Below are 27,217 nucleotides of genomic sequence, written 5' to 3'. Positions count from 1 at the left end.
GGGCACCTGGGTGGCTCGGTCGGTTAAGCGTCCGACTTCGGCTCAGGTCCTGATCTCGCGGTCCGTGAGTTCAAGCCCCGCGTCGGGCTCTGTGCTGACCGCTCAGAGCCTGGAGCCTGTTTCGGATTCTGTGTCTCCCTCTCTCTGACCCTCCCCCGTTCATGCTCTGTCTCTCTCTGTCTCAAAAATAAATAAACATTTAAAAAAAATAAAAATAAAAAAAAATATATACTACTTAAATTTCTAGATATGCTTCTAAGACATATTTCTGTATTTCTGTTTCTTTATCTTACTCCTCTGTCTCCACCCCTCCCCAGCCTACCTAATTGTGAAATATATGAGCCTATCAGACTCAAGTGAAAAAGCAGTATTTTCCTGAGCCATGTTGTCCAATTTGGAATCTCTATTTTCATTATGTCTTTTTCTGATCCATTTGTGTTTCAATATTCTAGAACTAATTATACTTTTACATTTCTGTGAGGCCATGAAGGGCAGAGGCTTGGTCTGATTCACCTTGAATATTCATTTTTTTAGCACATAGCTTTGTAAATAGTTGTTGGCTTACTAAGGTTATATTAAACTCATGATAGTATCTGAAAGGGTTAATAGGCCCAACTGCTTATTTAACTCAGAAAGGCTTCAGTTGCAAAAACAAAAGAGTCCACCATGGTCTATAATCATTTACACTCCGATTAGGGATTTAGGCAATTGGGAGGTTGTAGTAAATGAATTGATCATTAAAATAATGTATGGTTACTTGGGCCAATGCTGCAAATTCTATACCTCTGGATATAAAGGAAATGTTTTTCTGCCAACAGCATTGTGAGAAGTGTACAAAATATAGTGTCTAGACCTTTCCTATTCGCAAAGAACCATCCCAACTTTGCAGAGCAGACAAGGCCAAAGCATATATTACCCCAGCTGGAAAAGTTTGAATAGAATTAAGCTACAGTTTATAATATTGGGAAGCTGCCTACAATTAAAAAAAAATTAACACACAAAGTGACAAGTACAGATGCAATGTCTGTAGAATTTTTATGCGATATGAAAACTAATAATCCTGTGCTTCAGTTTTTGTGGAAAGAATGCCTGTAATCTATTTTCTAATTTTTTTTCATTAATGTCTTTGTGATCTAGCAAGCAGCACTTCTTATGCAAAAATGAGTGTCTCTGTGTCTGAAGGTTGTATTTAGACAAAATTCTTTATAAAGTCAGTGTTCAGTGGCAATTAAATATGACTCACTCCACGTTAAAACTTTGCAAAGCATTTGCTAAAATGAGCTTACAAAGATCCATTTTAAAAGGTGGGCCTATAAAAATCTGGAATAGCAGCAACGAATTGAAAACAAATTTTATTTTAATGTTTTTATTTTCAGTTATATATTGCATAATTTTATTTTAAAAACAATTTTTCATCTCTTGGAAAATACAATCTCGGTGAGCCCCATGTACTGTCTCTTGCTCTCTTGTAAACCCCATGCTAGGATGATTTTACTAAAACATTTTACTAAAACAGTTGCCAGCTTTGTTTTACCTCTTGATGCAGAGTGTGGGCTGGCAGAAGCCCTCTCAAAATGTTACTTTGATTTTGTGTTCTTGGGTTTTTTTAATCACAGCTTGATGACCCTGAGTCTTAACAGGTTTGTTTTGAGACCCTTTTTCAACTTGATATTCTTAGTGAATTTTGTAAGGTTGATTATAATATATATTAAGTAAAGCCATTGTTGTTGTTGCTTGCTACTTTATTTTGCCCCCTGTCCCCCATCCTTTGCTAATTTAACTTCTGAGGATTGGTACCTTGCTCAAAATAACACCCTCCATCATCATCAGTCTTATTGCAATTGTAAAGAGCTTCCTATACCGTCAATGGTGGTAGTTTCAGTGTTCAGTAGTTTCAGTTTGAGATGTCACAAATGGTATTTAACTGTCTGGGCATTTAGTTGGCATTTTGCATTGTGTGTGCGTGTGCGTGTGCGTGTGTGTGTGCGCGTGTGTGTGTGTGCGTGTGTGTGTTCCCATCTAACCAACATTAATAAACCCTACTGGCCAACTCTCAGCTCTGTCTCTACAGGTGCTGAATTATGTGGGTCCCTGTAGGACTACATTCATGTTAGCAGGCCATTAAACTTCTTGCATCCTTACTCAGATACAAGAAATCTAAAGGTAATCACTTTTATAACTTCTCATGGATGCAAATCTTCTTGGAGCTATAAGGTGCCATTTTGTTTTAAAATAATTACTTCTGCTTCTCCCTATTAAAAAAAAAAACTGGAAACAACCAGATCAATATGGAGTGCCTATGAAACATTTGGCAAGTCTGCCATTTTTTTTTTTCATTTTCTATTTGGTATGTACATCTTGCCTTATACTACAGTTTTGGAGATGGTGTTTAGGTAGTTGCTTCCTCTGTTTAGTCATCCTGGTAACTATTTAAAAACTACAGAGTAAAATGGTATCATAAGAAGAGAGAAAATAATGGGAAAAAAAGCTTGGGTCCTTAAAGTTCACTGCTCCCTGGGAATCAAAGAGAAGGGCTGGCAATAGTAGAAGACAAAGCTGATTCCAGCTCCTCTCTTCATGTGATTATCATGTGGAGTCAACTGGTATTCACCTTGGTGACAGGCTTGTGTCCTGATTATGACTGTATCACTGTACATCTAGCCACAAACTTGGTACATAATAGTTATCAATATATTTCTATTGAAGAGATGTAGTAAAAAGCAGCCCCTCTGCCTTTTTCTTCTTATGCATTAACCATTATCTTGTTATCTCATTAACCATCTTATGAAGCTCACTTATTTGCTAAGACAGTGTAGATACTTTGTTTGCAACATCTAATTAATCTTACCACATCCCTTAAGGTAGGCATTATTATCACTCTACTGCAGATTAGGAAATTGTGGCTCAGAGGGATTGAAAGACTGGCCCAAGGTGATACAACCATTAAATGATAGGACATGGATTTGAAACCTTGTTTGCCTGTCTGCAAAGCCTGTGGGACAGCTATATCTTTCATATTAGTGCTGCAAATGGCAAACTTATCTTTGTAGAGCAAAATATGACATCATGGAAATCTCTTGTTTGCACCAGACAAAAACCTACTAGGCTAGCAAATAAATAATCACAGGAATTTTATTATAAGAATGCATAATTTTATTCTGAAACCCAATGATGGCAGACATTCAGTTATTCCTCAAGAGAAGCCAAAATCAGGAATTGGGAAAACCCAGGAAATGAGATCATTCACTTATAAAGCTTTTAGTCTAGAGGGAATACAGGGGTTAAGTGAATAATCACACAACCACATGTAAAAGTGTCCTGTATTAAGGGCGTTGCAGAAGAAATCTGTGGGGCTGTGAGAAAATTTTGATTCACCCTTGCGTAGAAGATTTCATGTGCCCTGATATGAACATTGAAGACTAATTAGCTAGGCTTAAAATAAGTAAGAACATTGCAACTCAAAATTCTCTTCCCTTTCAAGACTGCACCCAAGTTAGTACTTTCAGAAGATCTTCTTTAATCCTCCCAATGGAAATTGCATCCCATTTTTTGCTCATCCTTTTATTTCATGCCACAGTAGTGCAATTTATAATTATTTGTTTATGTGTGTTGATTTTCAAAATACCTATTTCTCCCACTCTTCTATATTATTAATATAAATGCCTTGGCCACGTTTGAGAAGGTACCTGCCTTAAGGCAATCATCTGTGACCACAGTCATAAGTCATGAAGAAAAACATTGCTGCCCAGGTGATCAGTGGTGTGCAGGGGTAGAAGGTGCAGTTTACATTGAATATTTGAAATTTTGAATATTTGTTGAGATTCCACTTTAGCATTATGCTGAAGACTTGGGATATGTATATAAACACAGGCAAAGCTGCCCTTTCAAAGTTCACAATCTAGCAGGAGGAGCCAGATAATACCCAAACACATTTGTAACCCACATAATATTCCAGAAGATAATTGCTGTGGAGAAAGGGAAAAGGGAGCAAAAACAAGAAGTTGCAATGATAAATTAAGATTGTTTGGAAGACCTCTTTGAAAATATGATATTTTACCAAAAAGCTGATGGAGTTAGGGACACAAGATATGTAGATGACTAAGTCCTCAAAAAAGGGAGGTTCATGACTTGGAAGACACCCAAAGAGCTTTACATGCAATGCTGTGGCTTCTACCCTCTGTTTTTTTCATGTTTCCCCTTCTAGCTAAGGCCATTTTGCTTTTCTTCTCTTAGGTCTTTCCAGATTGCCAGCATGGCCATGTTGTAATTCAATGTAATACAACAGAGATGGTGATGGCAATTTTTCAAAAAATATTAGTGTACCATCAAAGTCTTGCACAATTTGCAAGTGTACCATCAAAGTCTTGCATCAAAGTCTTGCACAATTTACAAGTGTACCATCAAAGTCTTGCACAAAATACAATTAGTGGTGGACTCTTCTGTTATGAGCTAAATGTGGACTAACTACTGACACTGTTTCCACCAAATCAATCAGAAAAGATGGAAAAATGAGTATATATGAACTGGTATATGTCTATACTATTCTATAACAGAAGTAAAGAGCCAATAAAACTCTCAATATGGTACTAATTAGTTAACCAGTGTACTTTCATAAATGTATTCACTGATAATTTAAGTAAGAGGTTAACTTAATGTCTACAATGCAGTTGGTTCTATGTTAAGCATAAGAAATACCATGGAAAACAAGGTTGCCACATAAATGGAGATAAAATGTGTAGTGAGGATGCAGATATTAAAGAAACATTTGTAGTCTCAATTTCATGTCTATGCATTGGTTCCCAAACCAGATAACCAACTCCTTCTGGAAGGAGCTGTGTGCCTTTGTATCTCAGAAACAGATATGATGCAATGATCACAGTGAGCACTAATTCAGTTCAAATTGTCAATATATAATGATAGAGCTAGCACTCATAGTCAAAACTCATCTAGTTTACCTAATACCCTCTACCACCACCATATTGTAGTGCTAATAACACTAAGAAATGTAAAAAGAGTTACATGAGATTGTAGACCTAGTTAGTTTCAGTGTTTGAATGTGAAATGAGAATATCTGGGTACTATTTGTACTACATCATCCCATCGCATTTGTCCTCATTCTTTCTCCTCCTCATTAAAATGGCTCAGTCAAGAAATGTGTGTGGATGTATATAAATTGCACACAGACACAGAGACATACACACATGATTTAAATAAGCCTTACCTATTGTAAACCTTGCCTGTTTATAAGCATAATGTGAGTAAATATTATTCTTTTAAAGTTTTTGTCTAAAATCTTACCATCTGGGTGAGCCATATTCTCACAATACCCGTAGTTTAACACCATCCATCCTTCAAATTCCATCCTGCATCTCACCTTCTTTGCAAAGCTGTTCCTGAAATCCTAGCTGACAATATCTCCCTGGAGTTTATACTTATTATAATTCAAGTAGCACCAAGCCTAATTCCTTGCACATAATCAACATTTAGCAATTAATTCTGAGTTAAATATGTATACAGTTTAGAAGCACCTGGGTGGCTTAGTCGGTTAAGTGCCCAACCTGATTTCAGCGCAGGTCATGATCTCGCGGTTCATGAGTTTGAGCCCCACATTTAGCTCCACACTGGCATTGTAGAGCCTGCTTGGGATTCTCTCTCTCTCTCTGTCTCTCTCTCTCTCTCTCTCTCTGACCCCTCTGTCAAAATAAATAAATAAACTTTAAAAATATGTATATAGTTTACGACCTAATTAGACCATAATTTTCTCAAAGGTAAGAAGCATATTTTATACTGGTTTATTTCATCCACAGTTTCCAGCACAGCTGTAAGTAAAGAGACACTTACAAGACTTTGTAACTGGAAATGACCTTCAGAATAATATAATTTGGCCTCCTCATTTTTATAGAAGACAGAACATATTTTTAACAAAATAAGACTTTTTCTAGGCAATTAAGCTAGTTAGCTGTGTTGAGATTAAAATCCCGGTCTCATATCATTCTGATATACCATATTGAATTCCTCAATTGATATTCAATCAATATTTGTTGAACTGAACTGAACTTTGAAGTGTGTGTGTGTGAGAGACTATGTAAGGTGTATTTCTACTGAGATGAATTTAAAATATTATTGATAGTATGTATCTGGTTGCAAAGTCAGATATAATAAGTAAAATGGAGAGAGGTCTATACCTCATACAACCCACTCAGGTACTTTAAATAGAATAAATATTTGAAAAAAATCATGATGACAATGAAGATAGTTATTCTCATCGTGTCAAGATTGGCATTTTTGTTCTGCATCATGAATATCTGACAGTCGTCAGCTTGAGTCACCACCCATGACATTTGCTTCTCTTAAATACTATTGTTAAAAAAAAAAATGTTCAGCCCTCCTCCTTTCTTTGATTTATACATCACCCTGCTTAAAAAGTCTTTCTGAAGCTCTCCAAGCTTGCTTTCAGTTCTTCCTTAGAAGTCATGTGACAGGAATTTGTCAAGAAGAGACATTAAGAAGGGTGTACCATATGGTAAAAGAACCACAGAATTTAATAAAGGCCAATGCCTTTCTTTTACACAGGAGAAACAGAGGCACAGAATGAGAAAGCACCCCTTCTCAGGTTACATAGTTGGAAGTAGAACTGGAGAAAGAACTCAGGCCCCTCTTTTCAAGTTTTTAATGCACGTTCCCTCATAGGGATGAAATCAGGAAAAAATATAGGATGAGTAAATTCTGGTAGAGATCTTATTTTGTATACTTTTAAATCATAGTATATGTGGTAAATATGGTATATTGGCTTTAAATAGCCAATTACATTTTGTTTGTTTATTTATCACCATTTAAATTTTAATTTTTCCCACATACTTACCATGTGCCGTATACTTCACTCCTGTGTCTAACTCCAAATTTCGACCTGGTACCTGGTACCACTTTCCTTCTGTCTAAAGTACTTCCTTTAACATTTCTGTATTGCTTGTCAGGTAGTGATGAAGACTTTCACATTCTGTATTTATGGAAAAGATATTATTTTACCTTCACTGTGAAAAAATATTTTTGTGGGATATAGGATCCTAAGTTAACAGGTTGTTGGTTGTCTTTTTTTTTTCCACCAGTATTTTACAGATGTGGCTTCATTTTCTTCCATTTGTAATTTTCCCAACAAAGAGTCTCTTATCTTTTCCTCTATAGGTAATGTTTTTCTTTGCACTGCTTGTAAGATTTAAACTATTTTTTTTTAATTTTCTTTAATCTTTGTTTATTTTTGAGAGAGAGACACAGTGTGAGCAGGGGGGGGAGCAGAGGAAGAGGGAGACACAGAATCCGAACTAGGCTCCTGGCCTTGAGCTGTCAGCACAGAGCCCAGCGGGGGCTCGAACTCACGAACCATGAGATCAAGACCTGAGCCAAAGTCGGACACTCAACCGACTGAGCCACCAGGACGCCCCAATGTATCACTAGTTTTAAGCAATATGATTATGATGTCACTTTGTAGGGTTTTTTTTTCTTTTCTCATTATTTCCCTGGGTTCATTAGCTCCTTTAACCAGTAGGTTCATAGTTCTCATTAAATTTGGAAAAAAATATTAGTTATTATTTCTGCAAGTTTTTTTTCTGTCCATTTTTTTTCTGTCCATTCTGTCTCAATTCTGAGACATCATTATATATATTTTACGATCCTTAAGTTGCCTCATAGCTAATGGATGCTTTGTTAACTTCCTTTTATTATTTTATTTTATTTTATTTTATTTTATTTTATTTTATTTTATTATTTTATATTTTAAAATGGATAGTTCCATTCTGGATTGTTTATATTTCTGTGTCTTTGAGTTATATTTGCATCTGTAATATCTAAGCTGTTTTTAATCCTACCAAATGTATTTTGCATCTGAGATAACACATTTTACATCTTTAGAAGTTCAATTTGATCATTTTTAAAATTTTTATTTTATTTTATTTTTAAATATGAAATTCATTGTCAAATTGGTTTCCATACAACACCCAGTGCTCATCCCAAAAGGTGCCCTCCTCAATACACATCACCCACCCTCCCCTTCCTCCCACCCCCCCTCAACCCTCAGTTTGTTCTCAGTTTTTAAGAATCTCTTATGCTTTGACTCCCTCCCTCTCTAACGTCTTTTTTCCTTCCCCTCCCCCATCAATTTGATCATTTTCCTATCTTCTATATCTCTTAACGTATCCATGCCTTTCATTTACCTCCTTGAACATATGGGGTATATTTATAATAGCAGTTTAATATCTTTTTCTACTAATTCTTTCATCTAAGTCAACTTAGGGTCTGTCTCTATTAACTGATGTTTCTTTCCACTATAGGTCAAATGTTCCTGCTTTTTTCCATGACCAGTAATTTCCTATTGGATGCCAGACATTGTAAATTTTATGCTAGTGGTTGCTGGATTTTTTTCTGTTATTGTTTCTTGCAATATTTGTGGTCTTGGTTTTGTATACAGTTAAGTTATGTGGTATAATTTAATTTCTCTTAAAATTTTCTTTTTAGTTTATTTACTGGGTGCAGAGCAGCCATTAGTCTGCAGCTCATTAGACCTCACTACCGAGGCAATACCCTTTGTGGCCACTGCTCAACGGCCCATTTGTTAGGAAGTCTGCCCATTCTGTTTGGTTCTGTTTGGTGGGAACATGAACTTTTCCTCTTGTGTGAACAACAGGGATTTGTGCATCTGCTCCTATCTGCTGATTCTTCTTCCAGACTTGGTAGTTTCCTCACACTTGTGTACTAATCAGTACTCATCTAATGGCTTACATGGAAACCTCGGCAGTTCTCTGGAGCCCTCTGTACGACTCTCTCCTCTCTGTATTCTGCATCTCAAATTCTAGCCTTTTTGCCTCCCCAAAATTGAAATACTGTCTCCTCAACTCAAGCAGAACAGGAAGCTCTTGGATTTCTTCTCCATGTACTGTGGCCTGGAATCTCTCTCCAGGTGGTCAGTTAGGAGAGTCATAGATATCATCTCATTTGTTTACCTTCTTTCACAGATCACTGTCCTACACTGTCCGTGGTCCACACTGAAAACTAGTGTATCTAAGTTGAAGCTGCCGTAAAAAGTACCATAGATGTTGTGGCTCATGAATAAGAGAAACTGATTCCTCATAGTTCTGGAGGCTGAAAGTCTGAGATCAGGATGGTAGCACAATCAGGTTCTGGGGAGAAATCTCTTCTGGGTTGCAGATTGTCAACTTCTTGTTCTATCCTCATATAGCAGAAAAAGAGAACTCTGTGCTCTTCATTCTTTTATAAGGGCACCAATTCATCATGGGTTCTCCATACCTATGACCTCAGCCAAACCTAAATACCTCCTAAAGGCTAGGAATCCAAGTACCATCATACTGGGGATCAGCCTTTGACATAAGAATTTGGGGCAGAAGGTGGAGCACAGACCCTCAATGCATAGCACATTGCTTCATATGTTTTACTCATTTTTATCCATTTTTTATTTTCTGGATTCTCTTAACTTTTTATGGATGCATAAAATGTTTAGGATTGAATTCTATTTTTGACTTTTTGTTTAACCTAGAGAGTAGCCAGCTTAACTTTCAGCAAGTGATACTTTATTTTTTTAACTCTCATTCTTAGGCTCTCAAAAATGTGTCCTATTAAGTGTGGCTTGGGTATTTTCTTCTTCTTTAATTTTCTTTTTTTCCCCTAAATCCCATAGGCATCATTGTATCAGATGGGGAAAGGCTTTTGCAAAGCTACTAATTAGGTATATATATTTTTTTAATTCTGACTTTGATTTTCAACTAGACAAGTTTTAGAGGACATAAAGGATTCGTGAAAATTAAGTAGAAGACAAAAGTCTAGTCAGGTGGGCTGATTCAGATTGTTTACAACTTTATTGCTGTGTGAGAGAACTTGGATTATATCTAGTAGAGAGTGGGAATCCAAGAGGTTCTGAAGCAGGAAGGTCTCATCAAACCTATACATAAGAGGATTACTTTGGCTACAGGATAAACTGAGATGTTGTGATTGGATGCGAGGATGCTTGGAGGGTAAAGCTCATTCTAGGCATGAAATAAAGACTAAGATTAACACTGTGATGTTTTGTATACAAATCCCTATTAAATTAAGGGATGAACTTAATTGACAAGCAGTGAAATTAACAGAGTCCCCAGTACAAATAATGGATGGCTCTGGGGAAAAAAAAATGTTATCTTTACTGAGAAAGCTGAACTCATACTACTGAACTCATACTACTGGGAAGTTCAAAATGAAATGACAGCTTATTTCCCAAGCAACCAGGATGTGACATGCACCTCTATCACCTGGATCTGTTCCCCAGAGCAGAGGCTTGCTGGGGAAAGATGGGATGTTAGGCTTGCACAATGCCACTTAGTAGTGCTAAGTTTTTAAGATGAGCACACACATCTAGACTATTTTCCAGTAACAAATTACTTCTGTATCACTTGCCCACGCCATTCCTTAAACCTACATGGCGCATCACTGTGGGGAAGAACATCAGCTTTACTTTTTCTCCTAAACATTTTATCAGATTGACTTGTGTTTTTTTGTTAAACAGGAGATTAATTAAACTAGCTCTTTAAATTGATGAAAATCATTAGCATGAGGCAAGTAAAGTATTTATGGTTGTGTGGGAAGAAGCATGAGCAGGAGAATCAGTGGAAATTCAAACCAGCCATGAACTCATATTTGGGAGCTTTCAATAAAAAAATAAAATTATTTCTCTGGTCCTTTCCCAAGGCCATGTCTCAAAAGATGATCACTGTGAAAAAGAAGAGCATGGAGTATATTCTAAAAGGTAAGGGGAATTTTTTTTATATGGAAACAGAAGGATGCCCCAGGATTCTCTATAGATGCACATGCATTTTGGGGGAGGATAGGATGATAGGCACTCAATGAGATCAGTGTGTGGGACCACTGAAATGATGAATATTGATCAATACTGGGCAGGTAGCCCAGTATAGGAGAGAGAAGGCTATATTAAGAGTTTGGAGAGGACAGCTTGATTTATGTTCCCAAATGATCACCTGCATGAGCCCGGGCTAATCACCTCATCTCTCAAGACTCACTTTCCTTATCTATAAAATGGGAAGAACAGAGTTAATTTGAGCTAAGTTCCCTTTTACTTCTAATTTCTCTCAATTCTTTGTTTCATGCTCAGGGCATTACGTCCTTAACGTGTAAAAGGACATTATATCCTTAACATGCTTTGTGGGCTTTGTAGAACTCAGTAGGGAGGCTTGTGTATAGATACACTGTGAATGAGTCTCTATGACTTTGTGCATATGAGAGACAGAGAGGGAGAGAGGAGGATGCATTTTCCATTTTTCCATGTTTGGTAAGATATACATTTGTTAAGAAACTATTTTTTGCTGGGTAATGGAGTTTTACAGAAGGAAATAAATGATTTGTGTCTATTAAAGAAGCAAGGGCAACAACTGCACATTTTTGAGAGCCCCATTAAATTGTGTTCTGTTTCTCGCACTGTCTCTGTTCATTTGGATGAGAACTGAAGTGCACAATAAAAGGCTGAATTAAGTGAAGAGCTAAATGAACCAATTAATTCTTTTTTTCCTCCAACCAATACAATGAAGGTGCAAACAGAATGTAGAGTAGCCTGAAGTTGACCCTTGCATATCTTTTAATGTGACTTTTTCTGAAAGGCACAAAATCTGTGGTCCTGCTCCCCTCTAGTCTCAGACCTATACACAATACTCAAAGTAAAGGGGCTTTGACAATAAAATATAATTATGTTTTTAATGAAGTAACAGTCACATTGAATACATGAATTTTCTTCAGCCCCCTATGTTTGGCCTGACACTGGTCTCTAATATTCTCAACTCTACAAAGCTTTAGCGTAGGACATTTGGCTTGCTCAGTTGGTGGAGCTTGCAACCCTTTATCTTGGGGTTGTTGAGTTCAAGCCCCATGTTGAGTGTAGAGGTTACTTAAAAATAAAATAAATTAAATAAAATAAATAAAACGCTTTAGTGTGAAGCTTAAATTTCTTGATAATATTCTCACCTCTAAAGGGCATCAATGTAATCCTAAATTTCTTGGTAATTTTTCATGAATTTAAGAGACAGCAGTAGAATATATGGTTTGCCGTGTATCCATAGAATATTGGATTCAAACAAAGTTGATGTTTAATAAGAGCTTTGTGACCTTGAGCAAGTTATTTAACATCTCTGAGCTACGGTTACCTTAGCTGCAGAATGGTACAAAACAAATCCTTCCTTAGACAGTTTTTATGATTACCACATAAGATCCAAATGATTAACAAAATGTCAAATTCAGGTAAACACTCAGGCACTCAGGGAGTAGATGCTGTCCTTATTTTCTTCCCTATTCTTGGGAATACATAATAGAATGTCTTCCCCATGGTATCATGTAATTTGCCTCCAAGGCAACAAAAATATCCCCGGGACCAAGGGACACTCTAGAACTGATAGTGGCAGTCCAGAGTGTATTATTTTACCAGGATTCTCTCCCCTTCTTTCATTCTGTAAGCATGCACAAACTCTTGCATACGCACAATGGGATGTGATCTCCCAAGGGCTCAGGCAAGAGGACGGTATGGTGCATCAGACTGGTCAAGTCTCACTTCTCTCCTTTGCAACCAGACACTGAAGCCCTTCCCACCTCATTAACCTCCTCTGAAATGTAAATAATAATAACACCAATCTCAGAATAATTGTGAGGAATAGATGAATTAATGTAAGTATCTCTTTTTAAAAAATGAACAAAAATGCTGAATATATGCACACTATCCCGGGAACTCCCTTCAGTGCTTATGATACTAACTTTAATCATCATAGCAACAGAAGTATGCTTGAGCTGGCTGGTTATGTCATAAGAATTTCGAGAATTTTCAGTATTCAAGGATTTTGTGAGCTGTTTGTTGATGGCTTCTAATAGGCATTGGTATGAGTGTTCACACCATAGGAATTGGCAGAGGCCACGTCACTGAACAACCCTGTAAGGCAGGTGTTAATATCAACCCCATTTCATGGCTGAGCACTGAAGAAGTAACCAACTTGTCCAAGACTCATAGTTGGTGAATGCCAGAGCTGACATTCAAAGCCCATACAGTCTGACTTGTAAGTTTATGCACTTAAACTCTGCATAATTAGGGGCGCCTGGGTGGCTCAGTTGCTTAAGCAGCCGACTTCAGTCAGGTCATGATCTCGCGGTCCGTGAGTTCGAGCCCCGCGTTGGGCTCTGTGCTGACAGCTCGGAGCCTGGAGCCTGTTTCGGATTCTGTGTCTCCATCTCTCTCTGACCTTCCCCCATTCATGCTCTGTCTCTCTCTGTCTCAAAAATGAATAAACATTAAAAAAAAATTAAAAAAAAACCTCTGCATAATTATACTATGTGTTTTAAACACTGCAGAGTAAATGCTCAATAATTTTAGCTTAACCTTGAGAAAAGCATTTCCTTCACTGCTCTTCTGTCTTCTTCTTCCCTCTTCTCCCCCATTTCTCAAATAATCTCTGGTCTTGACCTTGGGTGTGCAGGAAGGAACTATGTTTTATTATTGTTGTTATCATTTCCACAACACATTGAAATCATTAGAAGAAGTTACAGATTTGGATCACCAAGTCTATTTAGTATGCATGGGTTTCAGTGGTGGTGCAGTATAATTGTATATTGACCATTGTCTGAGCTGTTGGGAGCAGGGACGGACATGGTGTTTGTGAGAATGCCCCCCATCCCTGCTGCAAATGAAGTCTCTAAGGAGGAAGATGGAGCCGCTATTTCACCTTTACTCACCTCTGCAGAACGTTGCTATGTCTAGGGCACCAGAAGTACACTGGCTCCCAGAACAACTTAGTGGTGTCATTTCCTCCTTGAGTCTACATAATTGATTGTAGTTTTAGATCTAAATGGCCAGAGAGTCAAACTTAGCTGTGCCACTTGTGAGCTGTGAGCCCTTCGGGAAGATAAATATGCTAAATCTGTTTCTTCAACACTAAAATGTGAATAGTGGTAATACCTATTTTTTCTGGCTTGAGATGATCCTTGAAGATGATAATGCAATGTAAGAGTTGTAAACTAGAAAGTGATACTCAAATGTCAAGGCAGTGCTTTTAGCAGAGACCATGGATGATGCTACACTTTATGGAAGTCTTCATTGTCTTTCTGAAGTCAAGAATCAGTGACAACATCCACAAACAATTACTGAGCACTTTTGTACCAGACTTTGCAATGAGCTGGGGACTCAGGACAAGATGTCCCTCAAAATTCTTGACTTCAAAATATTCGTAGATCATAAAGTTAAACAATCACATATAGATAAATTTATAAATGCTGGAACAACGTAGAATATGGAACAAGCAATTCTTCCCTCAGGTGTTTGGTGTCATCAGAGAGAAAGAGACATTGGAGTGCTCAGTATAAACAGTAGTATGGGTATTCTAGGTAAAGACTAGCTAAGCCTAAATTCAAAGAGTTAAAAGACCTCAGTTGATTTAAGGAAGTAAACTGGCCTGAATAGACTGTACAGTTCTTGCTGGATACATAAAATTATTCACTTTGAACTTCTGACGCCACCCCTCATTTAATATTTATCTTCCAGGTTCACTTTGGCTGTTAAAGACATTCTTTTCATACCCAAAGTATCTGGAGGTAGGCACATTCCAGATCTGGTGATACCAAGTTTTTATATATAATAAAGGCTTCAGTTCCTTCCCTTTATTTTTTAATTACAAAAGCAATGCATAAAACATCCTCTTATTGCCTCTTATTGAAATATTCAAACATAAATAAATAAAGAAAACATTAAAATCTTCCTATCATTCCCACTTGTAATTTCTTTTCCAAAGTTCATTGTAGGTAACTCTTGATGGACATTCATCCAGTACCATTTAGGCTTTAGCGTGTATGTCTACATAGACACTTAGTACCTATACACGTGGGTTCTTTTATACTCTCAATTTCTCTATTTTTCTTTTTAATCTCAGTTTCTTGCATTCCTTTTATTTAACTACATTTTTCTACAACTTTCTTTTTTCCCCCAAAATATAGATTGTAATATATAATATACATATATATTATATATATATAATCATTTAGAATAGCATTTAGAATAACGGTGTAGGTCTATATTATAATTTTTTCAGATGTTATTTCATGTTATCATCACTAGAAAAATGTCATAGACTCTAGGTCTGGAGTTCTGTCTTGTCCAGCAAGAGAGTGGACACAGGATTGAAATGCAAGAGATGGCTAATGTCCAGGAGAAGACAAGAGCCCCAAGTAAGGGTCCTTGCTCCATTTTTACTAGGATCAGAAAGCTTACAAGTGTGATGGACGTACACAAAGAGACAATGAAACTGTGAACATTAACTCATGGGCATGAGGGAAAAGGAGTTTTGAAGATATGTGGTGTTAGGAGTCTGGGTCAATGCAAAACAAAATCCTGGTGCAGGGTGGAAGGATGATTACAGCAGACATGAGGAGCCACCTCTGTTTACCTAAACTGGCCTAGGGGACAAGAAAGATAGAGCATGCTACCTCAGGGTCAATAAGACACCTTTGTTTAGCTCATTGGCTCCACTCTGGGCTACTTTGCCCTGCTGTGGTCTATAGCCCTGTTTACCTGTTTACCTATTTTGGTCCTTCCTTCCTGTGAAAGCAGCTTTCTGCTATTGTACTAAATTGGATGGTGCTTCCACCCTGAATACCTGATCCTTTTTACCTAATCTTGGATGTTTTCATCCTGAGATTTCCTATTCCTATACCTTTTTCCTATACTGGCGGCCTTTGTTCTGTTTACCTAATCTTGTTTACCTAATTTTGTATGCATTCATCCTGTGGCTTTCTATTTCTTTATGCCTTGTTAACCCATTAGTGGAAGCTCAGGGAATTCCTAAGCTTATTCCCCACAGAAAAACGCCACATAAACATATTAACACAAAGAGGCTAAAATTTAAAGAGTCTCTTTTCCACTTCATTCCCAACCTCACACTTTTTAAATGTAATAAGTATGCATAATTTTTCCTTGTAGAAATTTCCAGTTCTTACACATAGATTTATATCTATCTATACGCACACATGCGTATGTATAGAATGTTACACACATATATAAAAGTTTTAAACAAATTGGGATATTATAAACAAATATGTGTTTCTTGCTTAAGAAAAACTAAGAAATAGAACTTCGAGATCTTTAGCCATCACTCCATATAAATAACCATATTGGTTTTAATGGCTAATTGTATCCCTATCATATGAATGCCAAGTAATTTTTTTGTCCAGTCTCCTATTAATAAATTTTGGTTAACTCTGGATCTTTACTGTCATAAATATTACTATATTATATACCCTTCTATTCACAAGGCTTCATCCCTGTGTAAATTTGTCAAAGTATACATAAGCCATGTTATACTAATATGCACTTCCAACAGTAGTGAGGCAGTTTATCTATGCATTGTTTAATTGTGTACCATGTACTTATCTTTCAGTGACCATTTTGTGAATACCAATTTTCAGGTACTATTCTAGGCAAGGGATGGGGTGGTAAGTAAGGATACATTACTACTGAATTTATGGAGCCCACATTCTATTTGACAAAAAAAAAAAAAATAAGTGCATAAATGGAGATATGGATAGCTAAAAAGATGGATGGATGGATGGGTGGATAGATAGATCGACTGATAGATATAAAAAGCAAATTACATAGTAATTTAGTATCATTAGCAGTATGTAGTATATAGATAGGGTAAATAAAATAGACATAAACTGGGGAAATGGAGCCATTTTAAATACAATCGGTCTCACAAGAGAGATGTTTTTAACAGATGCTTTAATTATCACAGTTAAAGGAGAATTACAAAACTAACCAATGATGTCAGTATTTCATTATTATTTGCTTCTTTAAGATAGTGATATAGCATAATTTTTATAACTTTTTTTAGCCAATTGTCTTTATTTTTTCTATACAAAGGTTCCCCATATTCTTCACCTATTTTTCGCTTAAATTACAGATATTTTTCCCACTGGTTTATAAGGTTCACGCCATTAATTTTTTAAGTGCTTATATTAACTTTTCAAGGCTTAAATTTATCCCAAATTTATGCATTAATATGCCATAAATAAAGCTGAAGATTGTTGATTTTGTATAATAATACTCCTGAATTTTTCAACCATATGGTCTACATGTAGAAAGGCTTTTATATCTTTTTTTAATAATGATTAAATTGTCTTGCTTTAAAAAAAAATACCAGTAATATAATCTCTATCAAAATCCAAAGCATAACACTGAGCTATAATTTACAAAGAAACACTCAGAAAAAACTCCATATTATGGTTCAAATATACAATGTCATCCCTATATTTTTCAAGTGCAAGGAACATCAATTTATATTTCTTTTTAAATGTGAACACCAACCTTGCCACTCAGGCAAAGCAAAGTCGAGATATGAAAAGTGATGTGTCAACTGTGATGACTGTCTTTGCTTCTGTCATTTGAACTCTGAAAGAAGATAAAACAACAAAATTAATAAAAATTTTATGTTTTTTATAGTTCATATATTTTAAGTTAGGAAATAAATGAGAAACATCAGGCATCAGTTGGTTTTAGGGTTTTCAACAGTTGAGTTTCAACAACCTGATGCTGTGACACCAGCAGACAACTTGCAAAAGAGCCACTGCAAGTTCAAGGTTTTCTTAGTTTCTTTTGTGTGACATCCACTATAAAAATGTTGTATACCTAACAGGAATATATGAGCTTATGAGATGATCCCTACTGGTAGAACCCTGACCTTCAAATCTTCTCCTGTCATAGATAAGTCACCATATGGATTTAATTTGGGGCTTTTGAAATTCAATTTTTTCTCTCCCTATCCTCTTCTGTATTTATGAAAGACAAACTCATTCACCCGTAGTGAAGGGGAAGCAGAATAAACAGACCTGAGATTTAACCCCACCTATACTATGCATATGTGTGTCATGATATTATACAAGTTGGTTAATTCCTCTGATGTATGCGTTCTCTTTTTTATAAAATATAGGTAAAATTCCTATATGGTGGCATCGGAAGAATTAAATGAAAGAGTTGCAGTGTACTTGTGGGAGTGCCTGTGACAGAGTCAACATTCAAAAAAAGTTATTAGGACTACTTTCATTGTATTTATTACTTTGTATCCATGTATGTATTACATTACAATGGATATATGTAATCAAAAATTTAGATTTCCAATTCTCTCTATATATCTCCCATCCCAATTTACCCTACCACTGTGGGGTAATATGCATTCCTTAATCACAGTGTCTTTAGAGGATAGCAATTTTCAACAAATTAGGTAGGTAAAACTGGGTGTACAATTACATCCTCATCTAGCACTGTCATTTTCTTATTTTTTCCTGTTTCTTATAGTAATGCAATGCAACAAATGCTAACCCTTGAGCTCTATATTGGCTCAATGATGAACTTCTCATGTTTCTGCCCATGGGAACAAAAGATAAATCTGATGTCCATATGCATAGTTTCTCTCACCTGTTAGTTGTGTACACTAAAAAATAGTAGAATAGTATAAAAGTAGAAATAACCATGTGCCTGGGCAGAATGTGTAGGGAGATTAAGTGGACAGTTACTTGGAAAAATAAGAATATGCTAGAACAATAGAAAACATAAACAATTATACTGAAATTTTTTCTCAAAATGTCCAGTTACTCATTTTAAAACACCATAAGAAAGAAAGAAGGACCTACATCTGTGCAATCTTTGGATTTTTGCTCTTTGAACCAACATATGCCAAATTTCTAAGTAAATTCTAGGTTCCTCTTTACTCAAAGTATTAAAATCACCTTTAAATTTTATGACTTTCCAAAAGCACAGTTATCCTTCACTATTGCTCTTTAGAGAAAGCTCACCAAAAAGGAGAAGACATTAGTAGAATTACAATTGATAGAAGGAAGTTGTATTTAACTGTATAGTCACCTAAAGCTCTTCCAGTGTTAAAAGTAGTACTACATGATAAATAAAAAGTTTTTTGCCAATGACCATATCATATTACTGGTGATCATGTTTATGTCAAGATCTATGATTTTGAGAAAAAGAGCTTCAGTATAGTGAGTATGTCCAGTCAACCAACAAGTGTGCTGCTTATTTCATGCAAGATGCAGCTCTTGGTCTTTGGTGTAAGACAGAAAGCAATACGGTCAGGATACTTGATTTATTGAACGTCTATTCTAGAATATTAAAAATTTTATATCACATCGATTGACATTAGAGCTCCATTAAGTCTTCTGCCCCATTTCAAAGATGAAAACAAAAAACAAAAACAGGCCCACATGCATTGAGCACTATTCCAACTAACAAATGTAGAGTTGGAGGTGTTTTTTATTCTAAATCTCATGCTATTTTCACTATATTGTGGGGAGAGAAGGTGTTCTGTAATTTGGGACGGCCACTCAACTGTCCAAAGTAAGTATAGCGTACCTGACACAAACTTCTGGATACAAAGAGATTGCTGATGGCAAAGTGATGTCTGTCTGTCCTGAGGCAATCTAAAATATCCAGTTCCCACAGAGTTAGATAATATGTTTCTGTGCGGACTCTGGTGTGCAGAAACACTACCTGTCACATTAGACTATAACATCTACCTTAATAAAGAGGAGGAAAAGGTACAAAAACACCCTCTGGTCTTTGTAACTGGTTACTCATCTTGAAGCAGGAATAAGCAAAAGGTGAATGCAAACATTCATCTCTGGCATTCTGGAGGCCCCTCAGTCACTGGATGAATCACAGTTCTGCTCTACTGCAAACCTATAATATCAGGAAACCCTGTCCCTCGTTATACACTAGCGGCCAGAAATAGCGCCAAGCATTTTTCCATCAGACGCCCCCCCCCCAAATTTTATTTTTAAGGAAGGTAACACTGAATACATGAGATTTGTGGATATTCCATACAGACCCCTAGAGAAAGTTTAGGTAGTATTAATTATTTCCCTGGAGTCATTTTCATTTTGGAAATCAATTCCCAAATGGTTTTGTCATGGGATTGTTATCAAAGGAAGTTTTCTGAGGTATGAGATTAGTGTGGGTATACAAGCTGAGTGAGTGTTAGTTGTTAGGTACATTTCAGTTATGATTTTGATCATCCAGGTTGCTGGTTCTTGATTACTTCAGATTAAACTTTACTTAAAACTACTGTCTTCCAGAACTCAGTAGCATATATCCAAGCAGAATTTTAGTTCCATGAAATGCTCTATAAAAGTAAAACAAAAAGGGGTGGGGGGGGTGGAGAAGAGGGATTTCTGTAGTCAGTTGAGTTTGATAAATACTCCAAATACCATCTCATCTCATCTCATGGGGAATCACAATGCATAAAATTATGTTAAATTCTCTTAACTTCCCTGTAAAATGTTTAAAAAAAGGGGGGTGGCAGGGGGAAGGGAGGAATCTGATTAACTTTATTTAGTTAAATGATTCCAAAACTTATTTGACTATTAGACCCTTTTTTTCACATCAAACTTGTTTACTGTTTTAGAACATGTTCTTTGAAGGCCTGGACTAAATTATTATGATAGGTAGAAGTTGAGCTAAGTCTCCAAATAGTCAAAGGTTCATATGGAAAATATAGTCAAAAGTTAAGTTACATAAGCTCAGCTTAAAAAGAATTTTCATGGGAGCCTGGGTGGCTCAGTTGGTTGAGCATCTGACTCTTGATCTTAGCGTAGGTCTTGATCTCATGGTCATGAGTTCAAGCCCTACATTGGGCTCTGTTTGCACTGGGCATGAAGTCTACTTAGTAAATAAATAAATAAATAAATAAATAAAATGAAAATGAAAATAATTTACAAAACCATCAATTGCAGAAACGTAAAATGTATGTGAAAGGTTTAAGGGTAAAAAATATAAAACAAACTTTCCATAGTTTAATGAGTTATGCAGCAGTGAAATGCCCAGCCTTAGGAAACCATGAGTTGTACATATGTGGAGAATAATGTTTAATTCTGGCTGGATGTAAGAAAAATGGCATGAAACTGAAGTGCTTCTCAGGAAAGAGTAAACAGGATGGGGAATGATATGTGAGTTTTGTTATATGACGAACGAACAAAAGATCTAGGGTTCAAAAACATTGACATGAGAAAACTTGGAGCCACCATTTTGTTTTTTTCAAAGCTACCATAATAGCTTCATAGCTGATATCTCAGCTTCCATTCTTCCCCTAACCCAACCTCTATACAGGAACTAGAGTGACTATTTTTCATTGCAAATTACATTGTGTCATCTCCCTACTGAAAATCTTCCAGTAAAATCCACAATCCTTACCATGGTCTATGAAACTGCACCAGTCTTTCCCATGGTTGCCTCTGAACTCTCTTCTGAGTCAACTCCAATGCAGCCTGACTTTTTCCTTAAGTTTTGAAAATTCCAAGCACATTCCAACAGCCAGGGTCTTTGCTCTTCTGATTCCATTTGCCAGAGGTGCTTTTCCAATAGCGATGTATGTGTCTCTCTACTTCATTCACTCAAGTCTTGCTTCAGATGCCCACTCCTAAAGCGAGAACTTCCCTGACCACCCTCCTCAATTCTTTACTCCCTTTCCCTACTTCACTTTCCTGCCAAGAACTTACCTTTAACTGATATGATCTTTTACATTACTTCTTTTTCCTCTTCATATTAATGGGAGTAATGTTAAATGCTATCAGAGATAAGCCTTGTTATTTTAGCAGCATAGTACAGTAGTAGATAGCTTTCCTAGTTGTACAAAATCTGAATGTTGGTGGGAGCATGAGGTGGGACTTAGGGTCTATACTACACAGGCATTCAGAAACCAGGACTGACATCTTTGACTTGTTGCTTTCACATTCACCCTGGCATAGAGCCAACAGAAATTGAAGGGAGAATAGATAGCAGGTGGGAAACATCTATGAGCCATACCTGCAAATAGTACACGCACTTCCTTTCACAACCCTTTTTCCCCAAACACAGTTTTATGGATATATATCACTGTGGGGAAGATTGGGATCTGCAGTTCAACTGTCTGGCAAGAAGGAAGAGTAAAGAGGTTTGGTGAATAGCTACAGAGATTCCCTCATAATCACTCAAATTAGAAGATAATTTTATTAAGGCAGGGATTTTGTATTTATTCATATTATACCCTTTTGCCAAAGACAATTCCTAACGTATAGCAGGTGTTCAACAAAAATAAATAAATCTGAAAACCTAGTACATAGTGCTTAGTATGTCTCAGGCACCATTCAGAATGCTTGACATAGAGCATGTTACAAAATGACTCTGTGGTAGGTGCTATTATTGTCACATTTTACGGATAAAGTTAATGAGGCACATAGATAATGGGGAAGTTTTCTGAGGTCTTAGAGCTAGTAAAAGTCACAGTAGAGATTTGAATTCAATTCGCCTAGAACCAGAACTCACGTTCTTAACTATTTAGGACACAGCACCATTCTAGGTATGTACTGAATGAATAACTACACAGTAAGAAATTTCAAAAATTTAGCAAGTTCCTTCTATTTTAGATGGATATACACTCAAAAAAGTGAGTTCTTTCTTGCTGCAGGTATATTATCAGAGTCAGGATAGCATCATAAAAGGAGAGAGAAAAAGAGATTCATACGCTGGGTGGACATCTGAACTGGGAGCATCCAACAATTAATAACTGCAATTCTAAGATTTTCTTCTTCTCTATCCTGGTCACATAATGTATTTTTCACACTATAGCAAAGCAAACACAATTGGAATTCATTCCATTTTTATTAAATCTTAATTCTTTATTTTCTGTTGTTTTGGTATTTCATTGGGAATGATGCTTGAAAAGCCCTGTAATAAGAAAGTTCACCTTCTGTCTTATATCCTAATAACAGAGGACTTATGTGTAGTAGAGTTTATAGACTGAAAGAGAAATGTTAAGCCTAAATTCTAATTCAGAAATCTATTTTTGTGATATACCTTTAAATGTCATCCACAAAAACCCCACTTCCTTCTTGATATAATATAAATACCTATAAAGTGAACCTTCCTCTAGCACAGACACAGGTCACCACCTGACTTCTGTGTTCATAGTAATGGTTTCTGCAAGTAAAAGAATGTAACACAAGAAACAGGAACAATTATGAGACACTGCAATGTATAAAACTTTTCAGTTTAGAAAAAGGTCTTGGACTTTTTGGTTTGTATATTTTTAAGATGGTATATAACATGTCATTTAGGAGTAAAAAAAATCTATGGTTACTCCATTGTTTTAATAGTTATGAATACATAGAATATTGTGGACCAATCAAATACTGATTAATAATCCACAAAGAATATTAATAACTCAGTGAATGATTTCAACAATTTCCAGTGGCCAAATTACTGCTATCCTACTGATGTTGCTGCTTCTGTTTTTGTTGCTAATTTTCTTCCCTCGCAATTTTACTAGGGATATAGAATGTAGAAGGACTTTGGACCATTGAATTATATGTCGCTATAATATTGAACCTTTTGAAAGTTTTGAGTCTGAAAGGGGATTCAATTCTTTCAAAATTGAAGAGAGGGGAAAAGTACTTTTGCTAGTAACTCCAAGGGGTTGTCATAGCCAAGATATCATTCCCATTTAGGAAAGGTGTCATAATAGTGAAGAGTGAGCCCAGAGTAAAAGTTTTAGACAATGCTTTCAGATTACATTCTCATGAGTTATAGCTGGTGATCTGTAGCAGAGAACATACTGAAATGAAAAAAAAAAGTGGGGGGAAGAAAAGAAGGGGGAGGGAGGAAGGAAGAGACAGAGAAAAAGAAGTAAAGTAAAAATTTGAGATAGATACCCCTAGTTAAGTTGATGTTTTATTATACCTCACTCTGCTGACTGGCTGGGTGGCTGGTTTGCTTACTTCTGTGTGTGTGTGTGTGTGTGTGTGTGTGTAATATATATATATATATCTATATATCTATATATCTATATCACATATTATATATATATATATATATATCACATATTATATATATATATATAATGACTTCAGTTTTCTTGTGACTTCAGTATTCTGCTTAATGCTTTGTTCATTGTTATGCATATAATTTCTGGATTCTTGCAAGTAACCACAAAATATTGGGTATTGAGACACAGGAAAGGAAGGATATTAAAGAAAAATCAGATACCCTAATTAATTCACACTGAAAAGTTGAATGAGGAAAGATGTAAGATTTCTTGTGGGTTTAATTATTTCCCAAAGACATATGTTGAAGCCCTTACCCCTAGTAGTTGTGAATGTGCCCTTATCTGGAAATAGGATTTTTGCAGATATCATCAAATTAAGATGAACCTATACTGCATTAGTGTGGGCCCTAAATCCAATGAGTAGTGTCTTTATAAATAGAGGAGCATTGAAAGATACAAAAAAGACACACAATAGAGGGAAGACCTAAAGATGGAGGCAGAAATTGCAGTTGTGCCGTCAGAAGCCAAGGAACACCTAGAATTACTAAAAGAAGAAACAGAGATTCTTCCACAGAGCGTCAGAACGAGCAGGGCCTGCCCACATCATCTTTTTTGGTAAAACTTGAGTTTCAGGCAAACAGTGCATATATTTGAGTCATACTTAATAATTTTTCATTGTTTATATGAGATTCAATTTTAATTTTTCCAACTTTTTTGAGATATAATTGGCATATTGTGTAAGCTTAAGGTGTACAGTATGATGATTTTATAAACATATATATTGCAGAATGATTGCCAAAATAAGGTTAATTAACACATCCATCATCTCACATAATTGTAATTTTTGTGTGTGGTGAAAACATTTAAGATCTACCTACTCTCTTGGTGTGCCTGGGTGGCTCGGTCATTTAAGCAGTTAAGTGTCCCACTCTTGGTTTCAGCTCATATCATGATCTCACAGTTTGTGAGTTCAAGCCTTGCATGGGGCTCTGAGCTCACAGCGTGGAGCCTACTTAGGATTTCTCTCATCCTCTCTCTGCCCCTGCTTGGCTTGTGCATGTTCTCTCATGCTCTCTCTTTCTCTCTCAAAAAATAAATAAATAATCATAAATTTTTTAAAAAATATACTCTTTTAGCAACTTTCAAGTATATAATACAGTATATTAACTATAGTCTCCATTCCGTCCATTAGATCCTCAGAACTTATTCATCTTATAACTGGAAGTTTGATACCCTTTTCCCGGTATCTCCCCATTTTCCCTACCCCTTAACCCATGGTAACCTCCATTCTACTCTGTTTCTAAGAGGTTTTTTTTTTTTTTTAGATTTCCCATATAAGTCAGATCATACAACATTTGTCTTTCTCTGCCTGACTTATTTCATTCAACATCATGTGCTAAAGGCCCATCCATGTTGTTGCAGATGGCAAGAGTTTTATTCTTTCTCATTGCTGAATAGTATTCAATGGTGTGTGTATATGCATGTATATGTGCATACATGTATATAAATATATGTGTATATCCGTGTATATGTGTGTATATGTGTGTAATATGTGTAATGTGATATAGACATTTAGATATAGATATAAATATAGATATAGGTATCTTTCACATCATCACATTATCTTTCTCCAATTCACCATTCATTCCACTCATGACATTTAGGTTGTTTCAATGTCTTGCCTATTGTCAATAGTGCTACAATATTTATAATGAACATGGAGATACAGATATCTTTTTGAGATCCTGATTCAATTCCCTTCATATATATACTCAGAAATACAATTGATAAATTGTACAGTAATTCTATTTTTTATGTTTTTAGAAAACTCCATACTGTTTTCCATAGTGGTTGCACCATACCATAAGTTCCTACAACCATGCACAAAGGTTCTCTTTATTCCACATCCTCCCTAGCACTGTTGTCTCTTCCTTTTTGATAATTGCCACTCAAACAGGTGTGCAATGATATCATATTATGATTTTGATTTGCATTTCCCTGATGAGTAGTGATGTTAAGTATCTTTTCATGTATCTGTTGGCTACTTCTGTGTCTTCTTTGGAAAAATGTCTATTCAGTTTTCTTTGACAATTTTTTAACTCTATTATTTGCTTTTTCCTCTTGAGTTGCAGGAGTTCCTTACATATTTTATATGTTAACCCCTTATCTCATATATGGTTTGCAAATATTTTCTCCCATTCAATAGGTTGGGTCTTCATTCTGTTGAGTGTTTCTTTTGCTGCACAGAAACTTTTTACTTTGATTATTTCCACTTGTTTGTGTGTCCCACTTTTTTGCTTTTGGTGTCAAATCCAAAATATTGTTGCCAAGACCAACATCAAGGGATTTTCCCCTGTATGTTCTTCTGAAATTTTATGGTTTCAGTTATTATGCTTTAATTTTTAATCCATTTCAAGTTAATTTTTGTGATTGGTGTAAGATAGGGGTTCAGTTTCACTCTTTTGCATGTGCATATCCAGTTTTCCCAGCACTATTTATTGAAAAGTCTTTTTCCTACTGAGCATTCATGACTGCCTTGTCAAGTAGTAGTTGACCACATATGCATAGTTTTGTTTCTGGGTTCTCTATTCTGTTCCATTAGTCTATGTATCTGCTTTTTATGAGATTACCATGTTGTTTTAGTTAATAGAGCTTTGAAGTACATTTTGAAATTAGGAAGTGGGGGTCGGGAGTGCCTCCTGAGTGGCTCAGTGGGTTAAGCATCTGACTTGGTTTCAGCTCAGGTCATGATCTCACGGTTTTGTGGGTTCAAGCCATGCATCAGACTCTGCACTGGCAGCTCAGAACCTGCTTGGGATTCTTTCTTTCCCACTCCCTCTGCCCCTCCCCCACTCACACTGCCTCTGTCTCTCTCAAAATAAATAAATAACCTTACAAACTTTTTTTAAATTAAAAAAAAATGAAATTAGGAAGTGGGATTCCTCCAGCTTTGTTCTTCTTTCTCAAGATTGCTTTGGCTATTTAGGGTCTTTTGTACTTCCATACTAATTTTAAGTTATTTTAAAATTTTTGCAAAAAATTCCGTTAAAACTTGATAAGGATTACACTAAAATCTGTGGATGGCTTTGAATCTAATATATGCCTAGTATACTGGCATATGTCTAGTATAAAAAATTTTTTTAATGTTTATTTATTTTTGAGAGAGAGGTACAGAGCATGAGCAGGGGAGGGGCAGAGAAAGGGAGACACAGAGTCTGAAGCAAGCTCCAGGCTCTGAGTTGTGAGCACAGAGCCTGATGCAGGGCTCAAACTCACAAACCATGAGATCATGACCTGAGCCGAAGTGGGACACTCAACTGACTGAGCCACCCAGGTGCCCC

The 27,217-nt window shown here is 36.2% G+C and overlaps 1 protein-coding gene across 7 annotated transcripts in view; it reads left to right on the top strand.

The window, feature by feature from the left end:
• LRRC4C (leucine rich repeat containing 4C) overlaps positions 1-27,217 on the top strand; it is a 1,203,118-nt gene that overhangs the window by 968,097 nt on the left and 207,804 nt on the right. The window contains exon 6 of one of the 7 annotated variants that reach the window (XM_058688697.1): positions 10,729-10,786. The exons of the other annotated variants lie outside the window; for them this stretch is intronic. The gene's annotated coding sequence lies outside the window, so the exon portion shown is untranslated. The remainder of the gene's footprint in view (positions 1-10,728; positions 10,787-27,217) is intronic. 7 annotated transcript variants of the gene reach the window in all.

This window comes from Neofelis nebulosa, chromosome 10 (genome assembly GCF_028018385.1).
Source record: "Neofelis nebulosa isolate mNeoNeb1 chromosome 10, mNeoNeb1.pri, whole genome shotgun sequence".
NCBI classification, from domain to species: Eukaryota; Metazoa; Chordata; class Mammalia; order Carnivora; family Felidae; genus Neofelis; species Neofelis nebulosa.
The sequence above is the reverse complement of the archived record's forward strand: the minus strand, read 5'-3'. Positions and strand labels throughout refer to the sequence as shown.